The sequence below is a fragment of the Saccopteryx bilineata genome, chromosome 5 (assembly GCF_036850765.1).
Source record: "Saccopteryx bilineata isolate mSacBil1 chromosome 5, mSacBil1_pri_phased_curated, whole genome shotgun sequence".
In the NCBI taxonomy this organism is placed as follows: Eukaryota; Metazoa; Chordata; class Mammalia; order Chiroptera; family Emballonuridae; genus Saccopteryx; species Saccopteryx bilineata.
Window position 1 is genome coordinate 80,079,641 of NC_089494.1, and position 26,559 is coordinate 80,106,199.

A 26,559-nucleotide genomic window follows, 5' to 3' on the forward strand; every position below is an offset into this window, starting at 1 on the left:
TGGACTTTTATTTTTGGGGAGGTTTTTAATGTTTTTTTCTATTTCTTCTCTACTAATAGGTCTGTTTAGGCTTTCTGCTTCTTCATGACTCAGTCTAGGAAGGTTGTTTTGTTCTAGGAATTTATCCCTTTCTTCTAGGTTGTTGAATTTAATGGCATAAAGTTTTTCATAGTATTCTACAATAATTCTTTGTATATCTATGTTGTCCATGGTGATTTCTCCTCTTTCATTTTGGATTTTGTTTATATGAATTCTTTCTCTTTTTTCCTTGGTAAGTCTTGCCAAGGGTTTGTCAATTTTGTTGATCTTTTCAAAGAACCAGCTCCTTGTTCTATTAATTTTTTCTATAGTTTTTCTGTTCTCTATTTCATTTATTTCTGCTCTGATTTTTATTATCTCCTTTCTTCGGCTGGTTTTGGGTTGTCTTTGTTCTTCTTTTTCTAGTTCCTTAAGGTGTGAAGTTTAGTGGTTTACTTAGGCTCTCTCTTGTTTGTTCATATATGCCTGAAGTGATATGAACTTCCCTCTTATCACTGCTTTTGCTGCATCCCATAGATTCTGATATGTCGTATTGTCCTTTTCATTTGTCTGAATATATCTTTTGATCTCTGCACTTATTTCTTCTTTGACCCATTCATTTTTTAAAAGTATGTTGTGTAGTTTCCACATTTTTGTGGGATTTTTTCCCTCTTTTTTGGAGTTAAATTCTAGTTTCAAGTCTTTATGATCAGAAAATATGCTTGGTACAGCTTTGATTTTTCTGAATTTGGTGATGTTGTTTTTGTGGCCCAACATATGGTCAATTCTTGAGAATGATCCATGTACACTGGAGAAAATGTATACTCAGTCACTTTGGTATGAAATGTCCTGTAGATGTCTATCATATCCAGGTGCTGTAGTGTTTTGTTTAAGGCCACTATATCTTTGTTGATTCTCTGTTTGGATGACCGATCTAGAGCCATCAGCGTTGTATTGAAGTCTCCAAGTATGATTGTATTTTTGTCAGTTTTTGTTTTAAGGTCAATAAGTAGCTGTCTTATATATTCTGGTGCTCCTTGGTTTGGTGCATATATATTAAGAATTGTTATGTCTTCTTGATTCAGTGTCCCCTTAGCCATTATGAAATGGCCATTTTTGTCTCTGAGTACTTTTGCTGTCTTGTAGTCAGCATTATCAGATATGAGTATTGCTACGCCTGCTTTTTTTTGGATCTTATTTGCTTGGAGTATTGTTTTCCAGCCTTTCACTTTGAATTTGTTTTTATCCTTGTTTCTTAGATGAGTTTCTTGTATGCAGCATACAGTTGGATTTTCTTTTTTAATCCATTCTGCTACTCTGTGCCTTTTTTTTTTTGGTTAGTTTAATCCATTTACATTTAGTGTAATTATTGACTATTGCCATTTTATAGATTGCTTTCTGTTAGTTTTGTGTCTTGTTTGATTCTTCTCTTTCATTTTTCTATCTTTTGTTTTTTTTTTGTTTGTTTTTTACGTTTTTTTGTTTTGTTTTTTATCTTTTATTCATTTTAGAAAGGAGAGAGAGAGAGAGAAGGGGGGAGGAGCAGGAAGCATCAACTCCCATATGTGCCTTGACCAGGCAAGCCCAGGGTTTCGAACCGGCGACCTCAGCATTTCTAGGTCGACGCTTTATCCACGGCGCCACCACAGGTCAGGCTATTTTTTGTTTTTATTTGGTGGCATTCTATACATCTTTCCTCTGTTGCTATCTTTTTTAAATCAGGTGCTTCTGTGGGGTTTTTTCAATGGTGGTTACCTTTAAGTAATGAAAAGGGTTCCTACCCTGTTCATTGTAGTGCACTATTTTGTGAGTACTTTTGCACTCCATGGTCCTTTGCTACTGTTAATCTCCATCCTCTTCCCCCCTTTCTTTTTGTTGTTATCACAGTTTAAATTTGGATTTATTGTGTTCTTCTTGGAGCTTTTACTTGTGGCTTTGTTTTTTTTTTTTTTTTTCTTCTTGTTCTTTGTTACTGATTGGAGAACCCCCTTTAGTAATTCTTGGAGTGGGGGCTTTTTGATGATAAATTCTCTCATCTTTTCTGTATCTGTGAATGTTTTTATTTCTCCTTCATATTTGAAGGATAGCTTTGATGGGTATAGTATTCATGGCTGAAAGTTCCTCTCTTTCAGGACTTTAAATATTGGGGTCCACTCTCTTCTAACTTGTAGAGTTTCTGTTGAGAAATTGGATGATAATGTAATGGGCCTTCCTTTATATGTTGTAGTCTTCTTTACCCTGGCTGCCTTGAGAATTTTTTCTTTTCCGTTGGTTTGTGCCAATTTCATTATGATGTGCGTTGGAGTAGGTTTGTTCGGTTTAAGAAAACTCGGAATTCTGTTTGCTTCTTGAATTTGAGGCTTTAGTTCTTTCCACAGGCTTGGGAAGTTCTCATATATTATTTATTTATTTATTTATTTTTTATATTCTTCTGAAGCTGGAAACAGGGAGAGACAGTCAGAGAGACTCCCGCATGGGCCCGACCAGGATCCACCTGGCACGCCCAGCAGGGGGGCGACACTCTGCCCACCAGGGGGGGCGGCGCTCTGCCCCTTTGGGACATCGCTCTGTTGCGACCAAGCCACTCCAGTGCCTGGGGCAGAGGCCAAGGAGCCATCCCCAGCGCCCGGGCCATCTTTGCTCCAATGGATCCTTGGCTGCCGGAGGGGAAGAGAGAGACAGAGAGGAAGGAGAGGGGGAGGGGTGGAGAAGCAGATGGGCACTTCTCCTGTGTGACCTGGCCGGGAATCGAACCTGGGACTTCTGCACGCCAGGCTGACGCTCTACCACTGAGCCAACTGGCCAGGGCTGGGAAGTTCTCATCTATTATTTGTTTGAATATGTTCTCCATTCCATTTCCTCTCTCTTCTTCCTCTGATATACCTATTATTCTTATGTTATTCTTTTTGATGGAGTCAAATAATTCATGTAGGGCTATCTCAGTTTTTTTAATTTTTGAGTCTCTTTCTTCTTCTCTCTGTTGTGCCTCAAGTTGCTTGTCTTCTATTTCACTAATCCTACCTTCTATCTGGCCTGTTCTATTAGCTAAGCTTGTTACCTCGTTTTTCAGTTCATGAATTGAATTTTTCATCTCAGTTTGATTTGTTTTTTATAGTTTCAATTTCCTTGGAAATATATTCTTTGTGTTCATTGAGTTGTTTTCTGAGCTCCCTAAATTGCCTTTCTGTGTTTTCTTGTATATCTCTGAGTATTTGTAGGATTTCTATTTTAAATTCTCTGTCGTTTAACTCCAATGTTTCCAATATATTAAATTTTTTCTCCATAGATTTTTCCTCATCTATCTGTGTTACCTCTCTTTCTTTTGTATCCATGATATTCGATTTTGTCTTTCTTAATGGCATCTGAGGGTGGTTTTGTTTATAGTATTAATGAGATTTAATAAAGAATATAAAGTTAAAAAAATAAAAAATCAAAAAGAGTTGTTTTTTTTTAAAAAAAATTAATAATGAAATAAAGAAAAATAAAATAAAATGAAAATTTAAAAAAAGGAAATTATTCCTTCCCTCCTTTTTTCCTCTCCTCTCCTCTCCTCTCTTTCCTGAGAAAATCTTTTGGTGAACTGTGAGTTATATTGTATTAAATAGAACAAACAATGCCTGTAATGGAGGGCCTGAATTGGGGAGAAGTAATAAAGGGGCAAAAATAAGGGGGGTATGGTCCCACAAAAAGCAAATAAGGAAAAAATTTGGGTCAAGAATAAAATGATTTGCTTTTAAGTGTTGGTTGACTAAGAGAAATGATGAGAGAAATAAGAGGGAAACAGGAAAATGGGGGGACAAATTAAAAAATTACTATTGTATTTAGTGGAATAAGAACTAGATAAAATGGAGAGCCAGGGATGGGAGCACTGCTAGTGAGTTAAAAAGGTGAAGTAGGCCCTGGCCGGTTGGCTCAGTGGTAGAGCGTCGGCCTGGCGTGCGGGGGACCCGGGTTTGATTCCTGGCCAGGGCACATAGGAGAAGCACCCATCTGCTTCTCCACCCCCCCTCCTTCCTCTCTGTCTCTCTCTTCCCCTCCCGCAGCCAAGGCTCCATTGGAGCAAAGATGGCCCGGGCGCTGGGGATGGCTCCTTGGCCTTTGCCCCAGGTGCTAGAGTGGCTCTGGTCATAGCAGAGTGATGCCCCGGAGGGGCAGAGCATTGCCCCCTGGTGGGCAGAGCGTCGCCCCTGGTGGGCGTGCCGGGTGGATCCCAGTCAGGCGCATGCGAGAGTCTGTCTGACTGTCTCTCCCCGTTTCCAGCTTCAGAAAAATAGAAACAAAACAAAACAAAAAAAGGTGAAGTAAACCCCCCCCCAAAATGCCACAAACATAAGTTTGAGTCCCAGATAATTTGTTTGTTATTGATGTTTGTATGAGAGGAGACATAAAGGAGAAAGAAAGAAACTAATATAGAGGGAGAAAAGAAAGAGAGAGAGAAAAAAAGAGGGTACCACTAAAAGAAGAAAAAAGAGGAGAGAGAGAGAGAGAGAGAGAGTTAAGGGTTTTGGAGTGCAACCCTCATAGAGAGAAAGGACGAGGAAAGAAAAGATAATGGGAGATGTAACACTTATGGGTAGTGTAGTTCAAGGAGAGAAGAGATTAAGAGCGGCAGAGCCTTAAACGACCAAATAGGAAGAGGAAAAAAAAATCAAGAATGAAGACAAGAGAAACAAATGAACAAATATAATAAAATGGGATAGGTTATAAAGTCTGCAGATTATTCTTGATTTTGAGAGGTTATCTCCTTGCTTTTTCTTTTCTCTCCCTCTTCGTGGTCGGTGACTCTGTACCCCGGGTTCTGCCCCTTTGTCACGCTCAGGTAGAGGTTTGCAGTTGATAAGTCTCTATGGCGATGTCATGTATTGGGCTTCAGTCTCGCTGGCAGTCAAGGCTCATTAGCATTTATAGGCTCCAACAGTGAGAGAGACCATGTTCCTGGAGCCTCTCTCCTAGTCTTTCCTTCCTCAATTAGTAGCCTGATAGTCCAGCTATGGGGTTGCTGCTGCCTCTGCCTGGATAGTAAGAGGCTCAAAGAGCTGGCAAATCCCCACTCTATTCCCACTCAGAACAGGGCTCTGGGTAAGGCTTAGTCAGTCAAGCTGCTAGCATAATCAGGTGGGGCTTCTGTGCACACAAAGACCTCTGGCTCTGCCACTTTGTCCGGTAACATGGGCAGGCGCCCACTCCTGGGGTGCTTGGAGGAAACTCTCGCTCACTATCTGTGCTCAGACCAGGATATCAGACCGGCAGTCTCACACTCTGAGTGAAACCCCCTCCCGCACGGAAAAGTTCCAGTGTTGGAATTGGCTCTCACTCCCTCCCCGTGCGTGGCTTTTTCAGAGCGCTGGGGCGGCATGAGATTCCGCTTTTGGCCCACACAAAGGCCCCTGACTCTGCCCCTCTGTGGGATAACACGGGTGCCCACTCCTGAGTTGCTCAGAGGAACCTCTTGCCCACTCTCCGTGCGCACCGACCAAGATATCAGGCCGGCCGCCTCACACTCTGAGTGAAACCCCCGCCCACATGGAAAAGTTCCAGCATTGGAATTGGCTCTCGCTCCCTCCCCATGCGTGGCTTTTTCAGGGCGTTGGTGTGGCCTGGGGATTCAGCTTTTGGCCCACACAAAGGCCTCTGACTCTGCCTCTCTGTGGGATAACATGGGCGCTCACTCCCGGAGCTTTTGAAGGAATCTCTTGCCCACTATCTGTGCGCGCCGACCAGGAGATTGGGGAAAATGGCTTCCCCACTTGTCTTTCTTTGTCTGGGTTTGGTGAGAGTGTTAGCTTGTATTGACTGGGTTGCCACAGTCACAGTTTTTCCTCAGCTTGGATCTCCGTGCCACAGCCTGGTTCGGCTGTTTGTGCCGTGGCCTGGATCTATTCACCCCCTTTGCCTGCCTTAGTTCCTATACTCTTAGTTCACAGTGAAAGCAGCCCTGGTTAGGTTAGTGAGGAAGGCGGAGCATTTCTTACTCCCTATTTCCTTTGGGGTTTGATTATATATTTAGCCATTTTTTCGCTCGACCATACCTTCGGGTGTATTGCGAAACATCTGGAGGCTCCAAGGATAGGTTTTTCTGTTTCTGGTTGAAGATCTTGTTGAGTTTTGGGGGAGATTTATCGATATCGCTTCCTACCACGCCGTTACTCTGACGTCATTCCCCCATACTTTTTTTTTTTTTTTTAAGTTAAATGAGAGGCAAGGAGACACAGAGATTCCTGCATGCACCACAACTGGTATCCACCTGAAAATCCCACTAGGGGGTAGTGCTCTGCCCATCTGGGGCATTGCTTTGTTGCTCAGCAACGAAGCTATTTTAGCACCTGAGATGAGGTCATGGTGCCATCCTCAGCACCCAAGGCCAACTTCCTGAAATGAGCTTTGGTTGCGGCAGGGGAAAGGAGAGAGATAGAAAGAAGGGAGAAGGGGTGGAGAAATAGATGGTCTCTTCTCCTGTGTGCCCTGACTAGGAATCAAACCTGAAACTTCCACACACCGAGCCGACACTCTACCACTGAGCCAACTAGCCCGAGTCTTAAATTGTTTATTGTCAGGGATTATTCAGTATAGTTTCATTAATATTTTAAAACTCTTTCTTATAACAATATAGTTTTGAGAACCTGTTATATTGCTCTTATTTAAGCATTAAATATATGAAATAGTAAACTATCTTTTAGTATTTCTATTTTTATACTTAAAATGGTCTTTAAGGCAAAGAACTGGTTGTTAAATTATTTGAATCCCATGAGTGACTTAATGTCCAATTCTAGGGTTGCAAAAATACTTGCACTTAATGGCCTGTTATATATGTGCATTTTGGGTATAAAAAATAATGGATGTAAAATTTAAAACTTTTTAATCGTCAAGGACAGTGTTAAAATAATAAAACAAGCCACTGACTGAGAGAAAGTTCTTGCAAAAACATATCTGATAAACGACTTTTATTCAAAATATATTGAATAAAATTATATTCAAATTATTGAAATATATATATATTTCAAAAACTTGAAAGCAACCAAGTTGTTCAGTAGGTGAATAGATATACTGTGGTGCCTCCAGACAATGGAATATTATTCAGTACTAAAAGTCAATGGGCTGGCCCTAGCCAGTGGCTCAGTGGACAGAGTCACTCAGCCTAGGATATGGATGTCCTTGGTTCGATTCTGGTAAGGGCACACAGGAAAAGTGACCATCTCTTTATCCCATCTTCCTCCTTTTTTTTTCTCTATTCACATTTCACAGCATGTGACTTGAGTAGTTCAGCATTGGTCCAGGCATGAACGATGGCTCAATTGGTCTGAGCACATTGGCCTCAGGTGCTAAAAATTGCCGGGCAGATATCAGTTGGGGCACATGCAGGAGCCTGTCTCTATCTCTCTGCCGCTCACCTAAAAAAAAAAAAAAAAAAATCGGCCCTGGCCAGTTGGCTCAGTGGTAGAGCTCCGGCCTGGCGTGTAGGAGTCCTGGGTTTGATTCCTGGCCAGGGCACACAGGAGAAGTGCCCATCTGCTTCTCTCCCCCTCCCCCCCTCCTTCCTCTCTGTCTCTCTCTTCCCCTCCCGCAGCCAAGGCTCCATTGGAGCAACGTTGGCCCAGGTGCTGAGGATGACTCTGTGGCCTCTGCCTCAGGTGCTATAATGGCTCTGGTTGCAACAGAGCGACGGCCGGATGGGCAGAGCATCGCTCCCTGGTGGGCGTGCCGGGTGGATCCCGGTTGGGCACATGTGGGAGTCTGTCTGACTGCCTCCCCGTTTCCAACTTCAGAAGAATACAAAAAAAAAAAAAAAAAAGTAATGACCTATCAAACCATGAAAAGACTCAGAAGAACCTTAAATGCATATATTCTAGAAAAGACAGAACTATGGAAACAATCAAAAGAGAAGTGGTTTTAAAGCGTTAGGGAGAGGGAGGGATGAAGAGGTGGATGGAGTACAGAAGTTTCGTGGAGTGAAGAGCATATTCATGCAAGTAACAGATTATTTTTTCTCTGGAAATTACTTAAGCTTTGTCAAATTTCCTTTTACCTTGGGCAGATACAATGATCATTTGGCCAGTTTCCTTTTTCTATCAAAAAAAATAACTCAAAACAAAAACAGCTAATTCTGTGTTATAAAAACAAAATTTCAATCAATTATTAAAAATTCTTTTATTTCTTATTTTTTTTTAAAAGAGGTAGGGATAAACTTCAAGCAGCTCCTGTATGTGTCCTGACCGGAGAATTGAACAATTTCAGTCCATTTTAAACTATCCTCTCTGACACTATTGGTTAGATATAAGAACTGGGGAGCAGAAGGATAGGGGTGTGGTACCTCTCTCTTCCTCTTCTAGGCTGTTACAGTTTGGCGAAGTTTGGGGCAGGGAGAAAAGAGAAAAAAAGGCTCAAATCACTCATATTTAATAACCCTTCGCTGTGTGAGAATTTGACTCTTTCCTGGTTCACGTGTGTGACTGGCATCCACAGGAGAGTTTTGGCACCCTTGTGGCATCCCCAGGGCGCAGTCGTTGATATGGGAGATGCAGTCTAGAAAGACCTAGTCCATGCGAACATCCCCAGCCTCCAGCACCCGGGTCTGCTCACTGAGCAACCACCTCTGCTCTCATGCTTGGAACACAGCGAGATAACCTGAACCTGGCCGCTGCGCCGGAGTTCACCTGGCCCACACACAGTTTGTGAGTTGCCCCAGGGCTGGGCCCTCTTTTCCACATCTCTCCCCCCACCCTCTTAGTTCAGACAGGTGCAAGGCGTGAACTTCGTGAGGTCACTGCATAAGCAGAGGACAAAGCTGGGGAAAATGTTCCCTCCAACAGGCACCCTTCTGGCTTTAGAATGGCTCTCTTGGTAGCCCCTGTGCACGGCTTGGTGGTGACAGGTGTGTCCTAGAGGAGTGGATGAGACATCCGCAGCATTGCTCTTATCCACCCGCACCAAGGCCGCCTCCCAGCCTTGCTGATTTCTGGCTTCCCTTTTCCCCGCTCCAGCCTTCCTGGTAGATTGATTGCCCTGGGGTAGGGAAGGGCACTGTCTGAGTGACTGTTGACAGCAGCAGAGCCTGTTCCTTGTCCCTTAGCAAGTGTTGAAAAAGATGGTGGCCCCCGTTTTTGGTTCTGCAACTTCTCTATTGCAAGATTGAGGCCCTAATGTGTTGGTGTAATTCAGCCAGTTTGCAACGGTTCAGCAGAAACAATACCTAATTTTTTGTTGAGTTCAGCAGACCAATTGTTAAAATGGCACTTGTAATCAGGGTTCTCTAAAAGGCGGGCACCAGGGAAGCCGCTCAATGAGATAATCACAGATTTACATTTATTACTCTCTTTTTCTTTTTGTGGCAGAGACAGAGATAGGGACCCATAGGGACAGACAGGAAGGGAGTGAGATGAGAAGCGTCAATTCTTCGTTGCAGTTTCTTAGCTGTCCATTAATTGCTTTCTCATATGTGCCTTGACCAGGGGGCTACAGCAGTCCGAGTGACCCCGTGCTCTAGCTAGCGACCGTGGGCTCAAACTAGTAAGCCTTGCTCAAACCAGATGAGCCTGTGCTCAAACTGGCGACCTTGGGGTTTCCAACCTGGGTCCTCTGCGTCCCAGTTGATGCTCTATCCACTGTGCCACCGCTTGGTCAGGCACTTATTATATACTTTTTAAAATGTTTCTCTGCACTACAGCGTATTCTAAGTGCCCATAGTAATGTTCATTCCATTCATAGGTGAAAGAAATTGATGAATTGCAGTATTTATTTATTCATTTCATAAAACTCTTATATCTCTGATGAAATACTACATTTTAATTCTCTCATGAAAACAAATATATAGTGTAAAGAGAAAAAGTGTCAAACAACCGGGGGATGACAAGGTGTCACTGGAAATATGTTACATTAACAGTTTTATTGTTTTTTTGTCTGATATTCTTTATTTTGTTTTCATTAATATTTCAAAACTCTTTCTTATAATAATAATACAATATAGTATTGTGTACTTCTTTTATTCTTATTTAAGTATAAAATTCCTGAAATAATAAACTACCTATTGGTATATACATATATATATATATTCATTTTTTAAATAAGTGAGAGGCAAGGAGGCAGAAGGACTCTTGCTTGCATCCCAACTTGGGTCCACTTGGCAAACTCACTAGAGGGTGATGCTCTGCCCATCTGGAATATTGCTCTATTGCTCAGCAACCAAACTATTTTAGTGTCTTAGGCGAAATCATGGTGCCATCCTCAGTGCCTGAGGCCCACTTGCTCAAATGAGCTATGGCTGTGGGAGTCGGAGGGATGTGGGGGAAGGAGGGTTAGAGAAATAGATGGTCGCTTCTCCTGTGTGCCATGATCTCCTGATCATAAGACCTGGGGCCCACAGACACCATGCTGACATTCTACTGCTCAGAGTACCGGCCATGGCCAGTATATCTCTTTTTTTATACTTAAAACAGTCATTAGGGCAGAAAACTGGTTTTTAAATTATTTGAATTCCACTACTGGATTACCATGTTCATCTCTGGGGATCCTTGGTTAAAGGATGTGGGGAAACAGAAGCAGTAATGAGTACTGATTAAGAAGCAAGAGCTTGTAGAGTTGAGTCCCCCTAGTACTGTGAGCAAGTGCACAGTGAGCCAGGCACAGGCCCCCAAGGCTGCCTCCGGGCCCAGGAGAAGGACCAGTGAGAGAAGTCAAGGAGCAAAACCCTCTGTGTAGTCACTGGTCACTCACAAACTAACATCCCCTACTTCCTGGGCGCCAGAAAGATCCTGAATAAGACTTCCCAGGACAGGGATGGAGATGGCCTAGCACTGGACACCTGACTCAGGAACCTGACAGGGAGGAGCCAATCCATACTCTCCCACATGGGACTGAATGATTCTCCCTAGAATTTCCATGAGCTTGAACCCCAGGCTCAGGTACCCGGGGTTTAGAGTCTTAGTGGCCTCACCTGACAAATTGATCCACCCTTATGTGTTCTCCTCTAGATGCTGCATTGTCCCCAAGTAAATGTCCAGGAACCCTGAGCCCCATCAAGCCACCAAGAGCTCATATTCTGTGACACCCCATCCCTCTTGTCTGTTCCATCTCACTGAGCACCACCTCCTGCATTTCCTCTAGAGCTCCATTCCAGTCCTTCTCAGGGCCCTGGACAGTCATCCATTATTATTACTGCACCAGCTCTTCACTGTCTTCCACTGCCTTCCTCTCCTCACTTGCCTCACTATAATGGCTCCCTGCAGAAACTGCATGATAGTGAAAGGTCATTGAGAAGGGACCCTGTGCCTGCCTCTCATATCTCCACAGGGAGGGAGCCAGGGGAGAGCATGACAGAGCCCCAGAGAGAGTGTGAGGATCACAAAGTGTGCAGGTGGCCTAGCTGCTCCCCCTGCCCAGGCGGAGACCAGGGTCGTGTGCTGACCCTGGTGACCCAGAGTGATGTGGGGATTCCAGACTGACCCCTTACTCCTGTGAGGGGTGAGAAACCATGAGGACCTCATCCAGTCAGTCCTGGGGGTTCTACAATGATCTCCAGGACTGTGAGCGGAGAGGAAGCAGGTGAGCATCCAGGAAAGGACTGTGATGGATTAGCACAGCCTGAGGAGCCGATGGCCCAGGCCATGGTGGGCTAGGGCTTCTGGTGTCACTCCCTGGGAGTGGGTCATGAAACTCCTCAAGGCCTGGGGGTCTTACCCCGCCCACACTCCCGACATAGCCCCACCTACTGGGGAAATTCTGGGGAAAAAGAACAAAAATCTTGAGTTAACCTAGAAGAAATGTCCTCCAAACACAAATTAAGCCCTGGGAAACATGAAGCAGCTATGGCCCCATCACATCTCAGTTTAGGAACTGAGATGTGTCCCTGCCTCTGCAGTGTGGACAAACCGCAGGGGGACGTGAAGTTCTACTCCATTAGCCACTGCGGGTGATGGCAGGGGAAGGCCTGCAGAGGGGATGGCCGCACACAGGGAGAGTGCTGTCAGTGCACACACAGTTGTCCTGGACGAGGGCGCCCTGAGGGTGGGTCAGCACCTATGTTGTATAGCAATTCTGCTCAGTCAGAGCTTCAGCTAATCTATCAGGAGAAGGGAGAATAGAACTAAATGCTCCTGCAGAAATTCATGGGGCTTTTTGGGCACAACTCCTTAGGCACAGGTCACCCTCCCAAAGATGACAAAGACAGTACACAGCCAGCCCATGCCCGTGTCAAGGAAATATTTTTGAGGACCTCAAGTGACAATGATAGATCCTAAGGACACAACAATGAATTGGGACGTCACCCCAGCCACAGGCTCAGGCTGCTGGTGCAGAAGGAGATATCCAGGCAGGAAACCGGTACCCAGTGTCTCCTCCAAGAAACGGGAATCTCCCTGTGCAGCTCGCACCGGCCAGTAGTAAGGAGCATCACCCCACGGGAGTCATCTGCCAGGAAGGCTGCGGGTCACACTGGAGTAGGACAGAGCAGTGATCTTCTGGGGAGCTGCTATGGTGGCAGGTGGCCGTGCTGGGGCTGAGGACAGGCCACAGATCTGGCCAGGTGCTTCCTTTCACGACAGAGCTGCTGGTCCCTCAGGACACACAGGACTCATCCTGCCCTACGGCCCACCACCCAGTTTCCCCAGATCAGACGAATGTCACATGCTGAATGTCACCATGTCACATGCATGGGTCAGAACCACTGATACCTCATTTGGGGTCACTGCAGTGGTCACTGTAGTTCCAGGTGGGTCAGCCTCTGGTATTCCCCTCTGTCCCTCTACTGAAGACCTTTCTGAGCCTGACTCTCACTCAACCATATGCTAACCCCTCCCCGGGTGGAGAGGCTCTGGAACGGGCCACGGCTTCTGCAGCACCCTCGCTCCTCAGTCTGCTCTGGGCCACACGGATGCAGTGTGAGGGTCTCCACAGGGCACCCCTCAGCAGGGACAGCGCTATGGCACTGTACGTCAAACCCCTGTCCTTCGCCTCACCAAGGTCCACTCAGCCTTAGAGGTAAATTTCTCCATGGAGGAGAGAGAGGAGCCAGTCTCCTCCCAGGCTGTTGGCTTTAGAGAGCAGTGCTCAGTGATAGGGCTTCCTGGCAGGCTGCAACCACATGATAATCAGGTGTAAACAGGAGGCCAACATCAGGAGGGATCTGGGCTCCCTGGGCCTGAAACGCTGTGCTTCCTGGAGGAGGGGCACCCGTGGCTGGTGGTGTCTTCAGGCCCGACTTCACCCTACAGGAAGGCAGTTATCAGAACTTGGATGTCTAAAGGGACAAAAGAAATAGTGTGATTCTGGCCTCTGAGCACACCAGGCTGTGGGCAGGAGAGCCAGCCCAGGATGTCCCCTGGAAGCCTGTGGGTTTGTGAATTTTTAGGGTTCCTCCTTCCACTCTGGCAGGACTTCCGAGACATACCTTTTTATGGGCATGCAGTGTCATTTTTCGCCCGTTCAATTGGAGGAATTCGGGCCCAGCCGGGCCGACTGCAGGATCAGTTGGTGGGTCCCCAGACTGCTGGGCAGTGGGGACTTTGCTTGCTATCTTCCGGGTTGGGAAGCAGGGTGGGAAGTGGGAGGAGCTCCGGCTGCTTTGCCTCCTCCTGCAGGAAAGGGAAGGAAGGAGGTTGTGGGGGTTCAGGACCCCCGAGAGACCCCTCCAGGTAGACATCACCTCCAGCTGCAACTGAGGCTCATAACCCCCTGAAGCCGAGGGCTGCCTCCAGGGAGGCGGCAAGAACAAGGTCTTGATCAGCCAGGAGGGTGAAGGTCAGCCACACGTGTAGAGCTCAGCAGCTGCCCGCTGAGTGCCCAGGACCACGTGAACAAGGCGCTTTGTCCCATGGGGGTCCCAGCCCTCCCCCAGTCTCCAGGCCCCAACGCCCTACAGCAGGGCTTCACCTCTTCTCCCACGGCCTCGCCGGCCCCACCCAGGCAGCCCTATGCTTCCCGAGGGACCCCTAGTCACTGTCTCCTGGGGGGCTTGTTGGAGAGTGGGGTGTATATCAGGCCCAGGACACAGTCACTCCTTCTGAGAAGTGGACGGTGCTCGGCCACATGAAGGACCAGGGCCCCGCAGGGAGAAGTGCCCGGAGTCCATCAAGCCCAAAACACCCCCTTCTAGTGGCGGCTTGGAGAGACTAGGAGGCCCATGTGAAGTCACAGAGGAGCTTGCTACATTTTCTTCAGCCTGTGGCCCTCTCCCCGCACGGGCAGCCACCCGGTGACATGGGCCAGACCACCAATGGCTGAGAACTCAGGGTGGAGAGGGGGCTTCCTGGGTCGCTGGAGGGCCCCCCAGGATTACCTGAGGCTGCTGCCCACCGCGGCCTGCTCCCGGCGGTCAGCAGGGGCCTGACTGATGGTACTGTGAGAGGTCCGCGTCCCCACTCGCAGGCTCTCCCTGCCTGGGGGACAGTTTGAAGGGTGGCGCAAGGGAGCAGCAATGGCTGGAAGTTTTAACTGGGCAGCAGGAGAGGAGGAGGGGTTGGAGATCTGTCGTCTTCCCAGGGGCCTGGAGGGCAGACGAGGGCCAGGAGGGGGGCGAGGGACAAAGGTAGACTGGGAAACAGAGCTGGAGGCCAGGTGGCTGGGGACGATGGGAGGAAGGGAAGAGGGACAGGCAGAGAGGGGGAGGCTGGTGATCACAGAGGACCCGTTGGGGCTGCAGACTTTACGGGTCACCAAGAGAGGTTTTGGCCTGCTGGTGTTAATGTAGGTCATAGATGGGCCCAGCGGGGGCTCAGGAGCCGGGCCAGGCTGAGGCCCAGGGCCTGCAGTGGGGGTTGGCCCAAGGCAGGGCTCCGGGCAGGAAGGTGAGAGGAAAGGGTCAGTGGAGCAGGACGTGGTAGGTGCAGGGAGAGCAGGAAAATGGGATGCTTGTTTTCTCTTCATCGCTCGCAAATGTAGAGTGAGAGTCCAGGCACCCTGGGGTTCTGGACTATGAGGTCTGCCTCTGTTACCTCAGGCTTTGTCCTTGTGACCTCAGAGGCAGAGAATTCTAGAGAGATCTGGAAGCCCTGCCTGAGCATGACTGTGTACACTGTCGACATAAGCAGACTCAAGGCTGGATAGGAACTGTCACAGGCAGTACTTGGCCAGAACCGGGCAGTCCTTTTATAATCTGAATTGGCTTGGGTCCTTCCCCACCTGGCAGTCGTGGGACAGCATCCTGCTCTCTTCCCTGAATGTCTTGCATCCTTGTGCTCTGGAGGAGCCCCTCCTTCATGGGCACATACACCGTCTCCCTGTCGCATGTCCACCAGAGGTTCAAGGGTTCAGCCCGTTCCTGAGCTTCGGTGCTCAGGGTATTTCAGGCTTAGGAATCTCCTGGAATGAACAGGGATAGCTACAGTGGTGGGATGCAGCCAGTTCGCACCAGTTCAGCAGAACCAATACCTAATTTTTTTGTTGTTTTCGGCAAACTTTTACACCGGTTGTTAAAAGTCACGTGTAATCAGGGTACTGCCAAGGTGGGTGCCTGGCAGCTGCCCAATGTGGAAATCACAAATTCATATTCCTCATTCTTTTTAGCCTTCATCTGTGCAACAGCATATTTTAAGCGCCTGTAGTGATATTATTCCATCTGTAGGTGAAGAAAATTTGATAGAACTATACTTTTAATATTTATTTATCCATTTCATAAAACTCATTATATGTTTGATGAAATACTACATTTTAATTCCTTCGTGGCCCTGGCCAGTTAGCTCAGTGGTAGAGCGTTGGCCAGTTGTGTGGATGTCCTGGGCCCGGAGTGCTCAGTGGATGGCTCAGTTGGTCTAGCACATTGGCCTCAAGTGCCAAAAATAGCTCTGTACTCGATCATCAGTCCAAGATGGGAGTTGTCGGGCAGATCTCAGTAAGGACACGTGCAGAAACCTGTCTCTATCTCCCCACCTCTCACCTAAAAAAAAAAATCTATCTGTTTATCTATCATCTATCTATCTATCTATCTATCTATCTATCTATCTATCTATCTATCATCTATCTATCATCTACCAATTTCTGGTCAGGGCACATAGTAGAAGGGCTTATCTGATGTTCCACCAATCCCCTTCATACTTCTCTCTCTCTCTCTCTCTCTCTCATTCTCTCTCTCTCTCTCCTGTCTTTTCCTCTTGCAACCATGGCTTGATTAGAGCAAGTTAGTCCTGGATGCTGAGGATGGCTCTACAGCCTCACTTCAGGTGCTGAAATGTAGCTCAGGTTGCAATGGAGCAAGGGCTCCAAAGTGGCAGAACATCGCCCCCTACTAGGCTTTCCGGGTGGATCTCAATCAGGGCTCATGGAGGAGTCAGTCTCTGCCTCAGCTCCTCTCACTAAAAATAATAATTATAATAATTATTCCCTTGTATTTGTTTCTTCACTAAACAAACATATTAAGTGAAGAATAAGAGCCAAATAACAAGTGAGAAGGTGTCACTGGAAATATCTTAAAGAACAGTTTTATGGTTTATTTGCTTGGTGTTATATCATTTTTTTCTTTAAAATTTTAAAGCTTTTTCTTATAACATAATTTAGTTTTGTGTACCTCCTTTATTGTTCTTATTTAACTATTAGATACATGAAATAATAAAATACCTTTGGTATATATATGTATGTATACTTTTTTTTTAATAATTTTATTTTTTTTAATGTGGCGACATCAATAAATCAGGATACATATATTCAAAGATAACATGTCCAGGTTCTCTTGTTGTTCAATTATGTTGCATACCCATCACCCAAAGTCAGATTGTCCTCTGTCACCTTCTATCTAGTTTTCTTTGTGCCCCTCCCCCTCTCCCTTTCCCTCTCCCTCTCCCTCTCCCCTCCTCCCCGTAACCACCACACTCTTATCAATGTCTCTTAGTCTCACTTTTATGTCCCACCTACGTATGGAATAATGCAGTTCCTGGTTTTTTCGGATTTACTTATTTCACTTTGTATAATGTTATCAAGATCCCACCATTTTGCTGTAAATGATCCGATGTCATCATTTTTTTATGGCTGAGTAGTATTCCATAGTGTATATGTGCCACATCTTCTTTATCCAGTCATCTATTGATGGGCTTTTTGGTTGTTTCCATGTCCTGGCCACTGTGAACAATGCTGCAATGAACATGGGGCTGCATGTGTCTTTACGTATCAATGTTTCTGAGTTTTTGGGGTATATACCCAGTAGAGGGATTGCTGGGTCATAAGGTAGTTCTATTTTCATTTTTTTTGAGGAACCACCATACTTTCTTCCATAATGGTTGTACTACTTTACATTCCCACCAACAGTGTATGAGGGTTCCTTTTTCTCCACAGCCTCTCCAACATTTGCTATTACCTGTCTTGTTAATAATAGCTAATCTAACAGTTGTGAGGTGGTATCTCATTGTAGTTTTGATTTGCATTTCTCTAATAACTAAAGAAGATGAGCATCTTTTCATATATCTGTTGGCGATTTGTATTTCTTCCTAGGAGAAGTGTCTGTTCATGTCCTGTTCCCATTTTTTTATGGTATTGTTTGTTTGTTGTTGAGTTTTATGAGTTCTTTGTATATTTTGGATATTAGGCCCTTATCTGAGCTGTTGTTTGAAAATATCATTTCCCATTTAGTTGGCTGTCTGTTTATTTTGTTATCAGTTTCTCCTGCTGAGCAAAAACTTCTTAGTCTGATGTAGTCCCATTCATTAATTTTTGCCTTCACTTCTCTTGCCTTTGGAGTCAAATTCATAAAATGCTCTTTAAAACCCAGGTCCATGATTTTAGTACCTATGTCTTCTTCTATGTACTTTATTGTTTCAGGTCTTATGTTTAGATCTTTGATCCATTTTGAGTTAATTTTAGTACAGGGGGACAAACTGTAGTCCAGTTTTATTCTTTTGCATGTGGCTTTACAGTATTCCCAGCACCATTTATTAAAGAGGCTTTCTTTTCTCCATTGTGTGTTGTTAGCCCCTTCATCAAAAATTACTTGACTATATATATGTGATTTTATTTCTGGCTTTTCTATTCTGTTCCATTGGTCTGAGTGTGTATTTTTCTGCCAATACCATGCTGTTTTGATTGTCGTGGCCCTATAATATAGTTTGAAGTCAGGTATTATAATGCCTCCAGCTTCATTCTTTTTCTTTAGGATTGCTTTGGCTATTTGGGGTTTTTTATAGTTCCATATAAATCTGATGATTTTTTCCTCCATTTCTTTAAAAAATGTCATTGGAATTTTGATGGGAATTGCATTAAATTTGTATATTGCTTTGGGTAATATGGCCATCTTGATTATATTTATTCTTCCTAACCAAGAACAAGGTATATTCTTCCATCTCATTATATCTTTTTCGATTTCCCTTATCAATGGTTTATAGTTTTCATTATATAAGTCCTTTACATTCTTTGTTATGTTTATTCCAAAGTATTTTATTTTTTTTGTTGCAATCGTGAAGGGGATTATTCTTTTGAGTTCTTTCTCAAATGTTTCATAGTTGGCATATAGAAAGGCTATTGACTTCTATATGTTAATTTTGTATCCTGCAACCGTACTGTATTGGCTTATTGTTTCTAGTAGTCTTTTTGTGGATTCTTTGGGGTTTTCTATGTATAGGATTATATCATCTGCAAAAAGTGATACCTTTACTTCTTCTTTTCCGATATGGATGCCTTTAATTTCTTTGTCTTGTCTGATTGCTTTGGCTAGAACCTCTAGTACCACATTAAATAAGAGTGGAGAGAGTGGACAACCCTGTCTTGTTCCTGATTTAAGGGGGGAAAGCCTTCAGTTTAGTGCCATTTAATATGAAGTTAGCTGAATGTTTATCATATATGGCCTTTATCATGTTGAGATATTTTCCTTCTATACCCATTTTGTTGAGAGTCTTAAACATAAAATTGTGTTGTATTTTATCAAAAGCCTTTTCTGCGTCTATTGATAAGATCATGTGGTTTTTGTTCTTTGTTTTGTTGATATGGTGTATTATGTTAACCGTTTTACATATGTTGAATCATCCTTGAGATTCTGGGATGAATCCCACTTGATCATGATGTATTATTTTTTTTAATATGTTGTATTCGATTTGCTAGTATTTTGTTTAGTATTTTAGCATCTGTATTCATTAGAGATATTAGTCTGTAGTTTTCTTTTTTTGTGCCATCCTTGCCTGGTTTTGGTATGAGGGTTATGTTGGCCTCATAAAATGTATTTGGAAATATTGCTTCTTCTTCAATTTTTTGGAAGACTTTCAGTAGAATAGGAACAAAATCTTCTTTGAATGTTTGATAAAATTCGCTGGTATAGCCGTCTGGGCCTGGACTTTTATTTTTGGGGAGGTTTTTAATGTTTTTTTCTATTTCTTCTCTACTAATAGGTCTGTTTAGGCTTTCTGCTTCTTCATGACTCAGTCTAGGAAGGTTGTTTTGTTCTAGGAATTTATCCCTTTCTTCTAGGTTGTTGAATTTAATGGCATAAAGTTTTTCATAGTATTCTACAATAATTCTTTGTATATCTATGTTGTCCATGGTGATTTCTCCTCTTTCATTTTGGATTTTGTTTATATGAATTCTTTCTCTTTTTTCCTTGGTAAGTCTTGCCAAGGGTTTGTCAATTTTGTTGATCTTTTCAAAGAACCAGCTCCTTGTTCTATTAATTTTTTCTATAGTTTTTCTGTTCTCTATTTCATTTATTTCTGCTCTGATTTTTATTATCTCCTTTCTTCGGCTGGTTTTGGGTTGTCTTTGTTCTTCTTTTTCTAGTTCCTTAAGGTGTGAAGTTTAGTGGTTTACTTAGGCTCTCTCTTGTTTGTTCATATATGCCTGAAGTGATATGAACTTCCCTCTTATCACTGCTTTTGCTGCATCCCATAGATTCTGATATGTCGTATTGTCCTTTTCATTTGTCTGAATATATCTTTTGATCTCTGCACTTATTTCTTCTTTGACCCATTCATTTTTTAAAAGTATGTTGTGTAGTTTCCACATTTTTGTGGGATTTTTTCCCTCTTTTTTGGAGTTAAATTCTAGTTTCAAGTCTTTATGATCAGAAAATATGCTTGGTACAGCTTTGATTTTTCTGAATTTGGTGATGTTGTTTTTGTGGCCCAACATATGGTCAATTCTTGAGAATGATCCATGTACACTGGAGAAAATGTATACTCAGTCACTTTGGTATGAAATGTCCTGTAGATGTCTATCATATCCAGGTGCTGTAGTGTTTTGTTTAAGGCCACTATATCTTTGTTGATTCTCTGTTTGGATGACCGATCTAGAGCCATCAGCGTTGTATTGAAGTCTCCAAGTATGATTGTATTTTTGTCAGTTTTTGTTTTAAGGTCAATAAGTAGCTGTCTTATATATTCTGGTGCTCCTTGGTTTGGTGCATATATATTAAGAATTGTTATGTCTTCTTGATTCAGTGTCCCCTTAGCCATTATGAAATGGCCATTTTTGTCTCTGAGTACTTTTGCTGTCTTGTAGTGAGCATTATCAGATATGAGTATTGCTACGCCTGCTTTTTTTTGGATCTTATTTGCTTGGAGTATTGTTTTCCAGCCTTTCACTTTGAATTTGTTTTTATCCTTGTTTCTTAGATGAGTTTCCTGTAGGCAGCATACAGTTGGATTTTCTTTTTTAATCCATTCTGCTACTCTGTGCCTTTTTTTTTTTGGTTAGTTTAATCCATTTACATTTAGTGTAATTATTGACTATTGCCATTTTATAGATTGCTTTCTGTTAGTTTTGTGTCTTGTTTGATTCTTCTCTTTCATTTTTCTATCTTTTGTTTTTTTTTTTGTTTGTTTGTTTTTTACGTTTTTTTGTTTTGTTTTTTATCTTTTATTCATTTTAGAAAGGAGAGAGAGAGAGAGAAGGGGGGAGGAGCAGGAAGCATCAACTCCCATATGTGCCTTGACCAGGCAAGCCCAGGGTTTCGAACCGGCGACCTCAGCATTTCTAGGTCGACGCTTTATCCACGGCGCCACCACAGGTCAGGCTATTTTTTGTTTTTATTTGGTGGCATTCTATACATCTTTCCTCTGTTGCTATCTTTTTTAAATCAGGTGCTTCTGTGGGGTTTTTTCAGTGGTGATTACCTTTAAGTAATGAAAAGGGTTCCTACCCTGTTCATTGTAGTGCACTATTTTGTGAGTACTTTTGCACTCCATGGTCCTTTGCTACTGTTAATCTCCATCCTCTTCCCCCCTTTCTTTTTGTTGTTATCACAGTTTAAATTTGGATTTATTGTGTTCTTCTTGGAGCTTTTACTTGTGGCTTTGTTTTGTTTTTTTTTTTTTCTTGTTCTTTGTTACTGATTGGAGAACCCCCTTTAGTAATTCTTGGAGTGGGGGCTTTTTGATGATAAATTCTCTCATCTTTTCTGTATCTGTGAATGTTTTTATTTCTCCTTCATATTTGAAGGATAGCTTTGATGGGTATAGTATTCATGGCTGAAAGTTCCTCTCTTTCAGGACTTTAAATATTGGGGTCCACTCTCTTCTAACTTGTAGAGTTTCTGTTGAGAAATTGGATGATAATGTAATGGGCCTTCCTTTATATGTTGTAGTCTTCTTTACCCTGGCTGCCTTGAGAATTTTTTCTTTTCCGTTGGTTTGTGCCAATTTCATTATGATGTGCCTTGGAGTAGGTTTGTTCGGTTTAAGAAAACTCGGAATTCTGTTTGCTTCTTGAATTTGAGGCTTTAGTTCTTTCCACAGGCTTGGGAAGTTCTCATATATTATTTATTTATTTATTTATTTTTTATATTCTTCTGAAGCTGGAAACAGGGAGAGACAGTCAGAGAGACTCCCGCATGGGCCCGACCAGGATCCACCTGGCACGCCCAGCAGGGGGGCGACACTCTGCCCACCAGGGGGGGTGGCGCTCTGCCCCTTTGGGACATCGCTCTGTTGCGACCAAGCCACTCCAGTGCCTGGGGCAGAGGCCAAGGAGCCATCCCCAGCGCCCGGGCCATCTTTGCTCCAATGGATCCTTGGCTGCCGGAGGGGAAGAGAGAGACAGAGAGGAAGGAGAGGGGGAGGGGTGGAGAAGCAGATGGGCACTTCTCCTGTGTGACCTGGCCGGGAATCGAACCTGGGACTTCTGCACGCCAGGCTGATGCTCTACCACTGAGCCAACTGGCCAGGGCTGGGAAGTTCTCATCTATTATTTGTTTGAATATGTTCTCCATTCCATTTCCTCTCTCTTCTTCCTCTGATATACCTATTATTCTTATGTTATTCTTTTTGATGGAGTCAAATAATTCATGTAGGGCTATCTCAGTTTTTTTAATTTTTGAGTCTCTTTCTTCTTCTCTCTGTTGTGCCTCAAGTTGCTTGTCTTCTATTTCACTAATCCTACCTTCTATCTGGCCTGTTCTATTAGCTAAGCTTGTTACCTCGTTTTTCAGTTCATGAATTGAATTTTTCATCTCAGTTTGATTTGTTTTTTATAGTTTCAATTTCCTTGGAAATATATTCTTTGTGTTCATTGAGTTGTTTTCTGAGCTCCCTAAATTGCCTTTCTGTGTTTTCTTGTATATCTTTGAGTATTTGTAGGATTTCTATTTTAAATTCTCTGTCGTTTAACTCCAATGTTTCCAATATATTAAATTTTTTCTCCATAGATTTTTCCTCATCTATCTGTGTTACCTCTCTTTCTTTTGTATCCATGATATTCGATTTTGTCTTTCTTAATGGCATCTGAGGGTGGTTTTGTTTATAGTATTAATGAGATTTAATAAAGAATATAAAGTTAAAAAAATAAAAAATAAAAAAGAGTTGTTTTTTTTAAAAAAAAATTAATAATGAAATAAAGAAAAAGAAAATAAAATGAAAATTTAAAAAAAGGAAATTATTCCTTCCCTCCTTTTTTCCTCTCCTCTCCTCTCCTCTCTTTCCTGAGAAAATCTTTTGGTGAACTGTGAGTTATATTGTATTAAATAGAACAAACAATGCCTGTAATGGAGGGCCTGAATTGGGGAGAAGTAATAATGGGGCAAAAATAAGGGGGGTATGGTCCCACAAAAAGCAAATAAGGAAAAAATTTGGGTCAAGAATAAAATGATTTGCTTTTAAGTGTTGGTTGACTAAGAGAAATGATGAGAGAAATAAGAGGGAAACAGGAAAATGGGGGGACAAATTAAAAAATTACTATTGTATTTAGTGGAATAAGAACTAGATAAAATGGAGAGCCAGGGATGGGAGCACTGCTAGTGAGTTAAAAAGGTGAAGTAGGCCCTGGCCGGTTGGCTCAGTGGTAGAGCGTCGGCCTGGCGTGCGGGGGACCCGGGTTTGATTCCTGGCCAGGGCACATAGGAGAAGCACCCATCTGCTTCTCCACCCCCCCTCCTTCCTCTCTGTCTCTCTCTTCCCCTCCCGCAGCCAAGGCTCCATTGGAGCAAAGATGGCCCGGGCGCTGGGGATGGCTCCTTGGCCTTTGCCCCAGGTGCTAGAGTGGCTCTGGTCATAGCAGAGTGATGCCCCGGAGGGGCAGAGCATTGCCCCCTGGTGGGCAGAGCGTCGCCCCTGGTAGGCGTGCCGGGTGGATCCCAGTCAGGCGCATGCGAGAGTCTGTCTGACTGTCTCTCCCTGTTTCCAGCTTCAGAAAAATAGAAACAAAACAAAACAAAAAAAGGTGAAGTAAACCACCCCCCAAAATGCCACAAACATAAGTTTGAGTCCCAGATAATTTGTTTGTTATTGATGTTTGTATGAGAGGAGACATAAAGGAGAAAGAAAGAAACTAATATAGAGGGAGAAAAGAAAGAGAGAGAGAAAAAAAGAGGGTACCACTAAAAGAAGAAAAAAGAGGAGAGAGAGAGAGAGAGAGAGTTAAGGGTTTTGGAGTGCAACCCTCATAGAGAGAAAGGACGAGGAAAGAAAAGATAATGGGAGATGTAACACTTATGGGTAGTGTAGTTCAAGGAGAGAAGAGATTAAGAGCGGCAGAGCCTTAAACGACCAAATAGGAAGAGGAAAAAAAAATCAAGAATGAAGACAAGAGAAACAAATGAACAAATATAATAAAATGGGATAGGTTATAAAGTCTGCAGATTATTCTTGATTTTGAGAGGTTATCTCCTTGCTTTTTCTTTTCTCTCCCTCTTCCTGGTCGGTGACTCTGTACCCCGGGTTCTGCCCCTTTGTCACGCTCAGGTAGAGGTTTGCAGTTGATAAGTCTCTATGGCGATGTCATGTATTGGGCTTCAGTCTCGTTGGCAGTCAAGGCTCATTAGCATTTATAGGCTCCAACAGTGAGAGAGACCATGTTCCTGGAGCCTCTCTCCTAGTCTTTCCTTCCTCAATTAGTAGCCTGATAGTCCAGCTATGGGGTTGCTGCTGCCTCTGCCTGGATAGTAAGAGGCTCAAAGAGCTGGCAAATCCCCACTCTATTCCCACTCAGAACAGGGCTCTGGGTAAGGCTTAGTCAGTCAAGCTGCTAGCATAATCAGGTGGGGCTTCTGTGCACACAAAGACCTCTGGCTCTGCCACTTTGTCCGGTAACATGGGCAGGCGCCCACTCCTGGGGTGCTTGGAGGAAACTCTCGCTCACTATCTGTGCTCAGACCAGGATATCAGACCGGCAGTCTCACACTCTGAGTGAAACCCCCTCCCGCACGGAAAAGTTCCAGTGTTGGAATTGGCTCTCACTCCCTCCCCGTGTGTGGCTTTTTCAGAGCGCTGGGGCGGCATGAGATTCCGCTTTTGGCCCACACAAAGGCCCCTGACTCTGCCCCTCTGTGGGATAACACGGGTGCCCACTCCTGAGTTGCTCAGAGGAACCTCTTGCCCACTCTCCGTGCGCACCGACCAAGATATCAGGCCGGCCGCCTCACACTCTGAGTGAAACCCCCGCCCACATGGAAAAGTTCCAGCATTGGAATTGGCTCTCGCTCCCTCCCCATGCGTGGCTTTTTCAGGGCGTTGGTGTGGCCTGGGGATTCAGCTTTTGGCCCACACAAAGGCCTCTGACTCTGCCTCTCTGTGGGATAACATGGGCGCTCACTCCCGGAGCTTTTGAAGGAATCTCTTGCCCACTATCTGTGCGCGCCGACCAGGAGATTGGGGAAAATGGCTTCCCCACTTGTCTTTCTTTGTCTGGGTTTGGTGAGAGTGTTAGCTTGTATTGACTGGGTTGCCACAGTCACAGTTTTTCCTCAGCTTGGATCTCCGTGCCACAGCCTGGTTCGGCTGTTTGTGCCGTGGCCTGGATCTATTCACCCTCTTTGCCTGCCTTAGTTCCTATACTCTTAGTTCACAGTGAAAGCAGCCCTGGTTAGGTTAGTGAGGAAGGCGGAGCATTTCTTACTCCCTATTTCCTTTGGGGTTTGATTATATATTTAGCCATTTTTTCGCTCGACCATACCTTCGGGTGTATTGCGAAACATCTGGAGGCTCCAAGGATAGGTTTTTCTGTTTCTGGTTGAAGATCTTGTTGAGTTTTGGGGGAGATTTATCGATATCGCTTCCTACCACGCCGTTACTCTGACGTCATTCCCCCATACTTTTTTTTTTTTTTAAGTTAAATGAGAGGCAAGGAGACACAGAGATTCCTGCATGCACCACAACTGGTATCCACCTGAAAATCCCACTAGGGGGTAGTGCTCTGCCCATCTGGGGCATTGCTTTGTTGCTCAGCAACGAAGCTATTTTAGCACCTGAGATGAGGTCATGGTGCCATCCTCAGCACCCAAGGCCAACTTCCTGAAATGAGCTTTGGTTGCGGCAGGGGAAAGGAGAGAGATAGAAAGAAGGGAGAAGGGGTGGAGAAATAGATGGTCTCTTCTCCTGTGTGCCCTGACTAGGAATCAAACCTGAAACTTCCACACACCGAGCCGACACTCTACCACTGAGCCAACTAGCCCGAGTCTTAAATTGTTTATTGTCAGGGATTATTCAGTATAGTTTCATTAATATTTTAAAACTCTTTCTTATAACAATATAGTTTTGAGAACCTGTTATATTGCTCTTATTTAAGCATTAAATATATGAAATAGTAAACTATCTTTTAGTATTTCTATTTTTATACTTAAAATGGTCTTTAAGGCAAAGAACTGGTTGTTAAATTATTTGAATCCCATGAGTGACTTAATGTCCAATTCTAGGGTTGCAAAAATACTTGCACTTAATGGCCTGTTATATATGTGCATTTTGGGTATAAAAAATAATGGATGTAAAATTTAAAACTTTTTAATCGTCAAGGACAGTGTTAAAATAATAAAACAAGCCACTGACTGAGAGAAAGTTCTTGCAAAAACATATCTGATAAACGACTTTTATTCAAAATATATTGAATAAAATTATATTCAAATTATTGAAATATATATATATTTCAAAAACTTGAAAGCAACCAAGTTGTTCAGTAGGTGAATAGATATATTGTGGTGCCTCCAGACAATGGAATATTATTCAGTACTAAAAGTCAATGGGCTGGCCCTAGCCAGTGGCTCAGTGGACAGAGTCACTCAGCCTAGGATATGGATGTCCTTGGTTCGATTCTGGTAAGGGTACACAGGAAAAGTGACCATCTCTTTATCCCATCTTCCTCCTTTTTTTTTCTCTATTCACATTTCACAGCATGTGACTTGAGTAGTTCAGCATTGGTCCAGGCATGAACGATGGCTCAATT

At 43.8% G+C, this 26,559-nt stretch overlaps 1 protein-coding gene across 5 annotated transcripts in view; it reads left to right on the forward strand.

Moving 5' to 3' along the window:
• CYTIP (cytohesin 1 interacting protein) overlaps window positions 1–26,559 on the forward strand; it is a 133,829-nt gene that overhangs the window by 17,104 nt on the left and 90,166 nt on the right. The gene's annotated exons all lie outside the window — the stretch shown is intronic.